Here is a 5,000-nt window from a genome sequence, read left to right on the forward strand (position 1 = left end):
GGCTGTTGCGACTGCTCAGCTCCTTGTGTTACAAATGCCACCAGATTGCTCAGCAACGCGCATGCGTTGCTGAGCTACAGCGATGCGTGGATGGGTACAGCTAGTATATATAAAGTATGGATCGAATGGAAGTGTGTGTTTGAACACGTGTTAATACCGATGTTTGATTTATTTATAAAGAAAACCATTAACGTTTTACGTCTAAAATGTTCATACAACGATATGTTACGAACATTCTGAAAAAAAACTCCCTTGTAAATGGATTCACAAACACGTGCAAATACAGGCAATACAAGAATTGTGCAACACCTGTGAGCAATGTAGACGCCAAGCTAAAATGTATATGAAGTCAGATATTGGAACAGCGCAGACTGCAAGCTACTTTGTCTAATGGTCTTGAGAGCTTCAGGGGCTACCTCGTGGCCCACAAGTCCTTCAGGTGTCAGATTGGCGCCCAGGCGCGAGGTTGGCGCCCAGGCGCGAGGTTGGCGCCCAGGCGCGAGGTTGGCGCCCAGGCGCGAGGTTGGCGCCCAGGCGCGAGGTTGGCGCCCAGGCGCGAGGTTGGCGCCCAGGCGCGAGGTTGGCGCCCAGGCGCGAGGTTGGCGCCCAGGCGCGAGGTTGGCGCCCAGGCGCGAGGTTGGCGCCCAGGCGCGAGGTTGGCGCCCAGGCGCGACTTTGAGACCTGGTGATCATTACATTCATCCAGAGAAGTCATTGCTCGTTATACTCAAGCAGATCGCTGACCCCGTCCAGGACCCCTCGACCCGCCCCTCGACCCAACAGGCCGCAAGGTAAACTTGGTACAGTCCACCAGGACAGATAATTTCGCTCGTCTTGATATCCGGTACCACTTACGGGCTATTCATGCCCGTGCTACCTCTTAGGTGGCTTAATCTTTATCAATCGTGATATCCGGTTCCTGTAAATTAATTACAACATTATGAGAATCCGCGCAGAATATATCGGCGCTTTTATGGTATTTACGTTCGTACCCATATTTATTTTTTATTCATATCTATTACGAGAATTTGCTTAAAATTCTAATAGGTACAAATTTAACGAAATTAGTTAAAACAAGTATTGTTTTGCCCAAAATTCTATTAGGCATTTACCCTCGGTGTATGCCAGGTTTTCCATTATACAGCTGTAGCACGTGTATTTTTGTACATGTTATGAATTAAAATTTTTGTTTTAAATTATTTTATGCGAAGTTACGTAGTCATAGAATTAACCACATTCAGATTGAACACAGTGTTTGCAATGTGCGTAGAGGAGTGTCTGCAGGCTTGTGACACTCAGTTGTTGGAAGCAAACAACGCATAAATACACATACACAAACAGAAGTATACGAATATACGTAAGCACACACCACACTGTACACACACACACACACACACATACACACACACACACACACACACACACACACACACACACACACACACACACACACACACACACACCACACTGTACACACACACACACACACACCACACTATATATATATACACACACACACACTCTCTTTAAGACCATTTGGTCACCACTTGGTCCGGGAGACATCTCCCGTCACGCAGGGTGCAGTTGCGCCTCCACAGATCTCCAGTATCATCTTTTGATACTGGTAATGGCTCGAAAGGGCCACCACTTACGGGCTATTCATGCCCGTGCCACCTCTTGGGTGGCTTAATCTTCATCAATCAATCAATCTCTCTTTAAAACAGAAGCGATAAATAAGCAGGGAAAAAGGAGAAGTCCTCTCCTCCATTTTAAACTTAGACCCAAATATCACAGGAAAAAGGTTATCGTGTATAATCAAACTCAATTACGGGCTCTCCATAGCCCGTGCTACATGGACACTTCGTCCTGAGTAGCTAAATCTTTAACAACAACAACAACACACACACACGTGTGTTTGTGTGTCCCCCCCTCCCACAGGGGGCGACACACGTGTGTTTGTGTGTCCCCCCCCTCCCACAGGGGGCCTGACGGTTGAGTGGACAGTACTGGGCATTCGTAGTCCTAGGGTCCAGGGATATATCCCCGGCGGAGGAGGAAACAAATGGGCAGAGTTTCTTTCACCCCTGATTCCCCTGTTCATCTAGCTGTAAATAGGTACCTGGGAGTTAGACAGCTGCTACGGGCTGCTTCCTGGGGATAGGGGGTGGAAAAAAACCCAGTTGTTTGACAGTTGAGAGGCGGGCCCAAAGCGCCAGAGCTCAACCCCTACAAGCACAACATGTCCCATTTTCTGTTCGTGGGTCCTCTGGTAGGTTAGGTTAGGGACACTTTAGTAAGACAGTTTATTGACGTTGTGAACGCTCGCGAGAACGGGCTGAAGATAATTTGGACTGATTTAATATAATTATTAGTAGAGCATGTATAGTTTAGTCAGGAGTTGGATATAATAACTGATATTGTTTTGCTGCGCTGGCCTAGTTCCTACTGGAATGTTCTCGAAGGTGAAGGCACGAGTCTGCTGTAATATCAAATGATTGACGTCATCATCGGCCAATGGGAAAGGAACCAAGCTGAGGCAAGGTCGGCCCGTGGGTGTTCCTGATTGGAGGGACTCAGTTGCGTTTGAATAGCAGAGGAGAGCAGTCCTGCTTTCATGTCCTTGTCTGGAGCAGAAGACGAAGGAGGTCCGCAGCAGGGATTGAGGGAACACAAAGGAGCAGTGGTGGAGGCACCGGCGTTCCTTCCCCATTTCCTCCTTTCAAACTGGGTCAGTGTGTATATGCTGGCGACTGAAACTGGGGAAGATTTTCTCGCACTCGGACGACGACGTCGTCGTCGTCCCAGAAGACGAGCATATTTTTGTTGGTTCGTACCTGCACGAGGACGTCTGTCATCCTTGACCACACGTCAAATGAGGCTACTGGAGGTGACAGAAAGAACTGTAACCTACATCTTGGGAGGAGGAAGAAACCTATGTAGAGTTAGTTGGAAGAGCGACGCTTGCGGTCCTAAAACACCCCTCCCCCCATAACCCTAACCCTCTCACCGTTAACTCCCCTCCCCCCCACCCTCTCACCCCTCTAACACCCCCCCCCCTCTCACCCCCAATCCGTCTCATCCTCCTCTGCTGCTTCTAAGTAACCGTGTTGAAGGACTGTAAACACCTAGTCGCCGAGGAGCTGTACCTTCGATCAGCGATCACAAGGCTACAAATACAATGTGTTTACAATGCGTCGGTGAGAAGATCCACATGTTTGACTATCAATCCACTGGTGATTCATCGCGGTTCTGTGTATATATTGTTGTACCCAGAGTGCGAGTCTGAATGACTGTCGCAGTAATTGGAGCCGAAGAGGAGCTTCCAGTATAGGATTGTTATTGTGTGGGATCAGAGTGATCTTAATACTGACCCGTTGTATGACAAAGGCGGCTACCCGAGGTACGATGATTGTGGATCCCTTTATATTACTGGTGTTTTGAAACATACGTAAACACCGGTCATCAAACCAATTTCATTACCATGAGAAATCATATTCCCCCTCCCCCACCAGCCCCGCCCCCCCCCCCCCCCCTGTTAACTCACCTGGATAATTATCTAGATATTTATGATGATCTGAAAGCATATAACAGTTCTAGTAATAATCTATGTGTTAACTGGCAAAGGAACCTTTTGTCGAAAAGAGATTATTCTCAAGTTATGACTTTATTGTTATATAAATAGTTATTTTATAATGCAACAAATGTAAGCAGAAAAGTTTTCTTAAAATATTTTGGTTTTGTGTAAATGGAATACGTGGGCAAAGTAAAATAATTTTCGACTTCCATATATCACAATATCGTCAATGATACATCGTAATAACGTAACCAAACGTAATGAAACTAACCTATTCGAACCTTAACCTAAAGTAACATTAACCTAACCATGCATAGAAATTAGATAATGGCAATAATTTTGTAGTCGTTCCCAATCCATTCCCTTGAGTGGCTCTTCTCCCTGAGGACAGGTTCGCTTGTGAAAATATATTGTTTCTAGTCAACTCTTTATTGACACGTCTAGCCTCAAACTATGTAAATACATTATCTTCCTGCGTGCGTGTGGGGGGGGGGAGGTGTACACACACACACACACACACACACACACACACACACACACACACACACACACACACACACACACAGATTGAGATAGAGTTGGGAATAGGGGGAGAGAGACCAGGCTCAGCCGGGTACCCCTCCAAAAGTGTGTGTGTGCGTGTGTGCGTGTGTGCGCGTGCATTCACCTATTCAATAGGTGAATAGGAGACTACACACATACTGGGAGTGGGGTACCCGGCTGTGCCTGGCCTCTCCCCCCACCCCCCATTCTCAACTCCATCACAATCTACCCCCATTTCTTACCTCTTCCCAGTACTTCCTCACCATCTTCCATCCTAACATTTAATATGCTAGATGAATCTTAGGATGGTCGGAGTCGAACTCCACCCTTTGCATTAAATGGCAAATTCCATTAATTTCCAATGCAGCTCAATAAAAATTTCCATGTTATGTACTTCCCGTACCCCAGACCATTCACACTGCAAAGCTTCGTGACGTTAGCCATCCTGGCGCCTCTATGCAAAACACCCAGGAGCCTTTATCCACAATGCCTTCCCTGGGGGGCCTTTATCCACAATGCTCCTCCCTGGGGGCCTATATCCACAATGATTTCCCTGGGGCCTTTTTCCACAATGATTTCCTGGGGCCTTTATCCACAATAATCTCCCTGGGGCCTTTATCCACAATGCTCTCCCTGGAATTGAATTCATGCCACAGGACGTCAGGCTGTGGGATTAATTCAGCATCAACACCATGGGCTCTAGCTACTTCCCCACCATCGACGGAGGTGTGATTAGTCTGATCAAATGCCATTAGAAACGGTTTAGTGAGGCTACGAAACTGGCACAATGCCTCTCCTTCTGCTGCTCTTCTCCTGGAGTTCCACCACTATATATCTAACCCCTTGTCACTCCCACGCGCGCACACATACTAGACTGATTAAA

The sequence above is a fragment of the Procambarus clarkii genome, chromosome 16, assembly GCF_040958095.1.
Source record: "Procambarus clarkii isolate CNS0578487 chromosome 16, FALCON_Pclarkii_2.0, whole genome shotgun sequence".
NCBI lineage: Eukaryota > Metazoa > Arthropoda > Malacostraca > Decapoda > Cambaridae > Procambarus > Procambarus clarkii.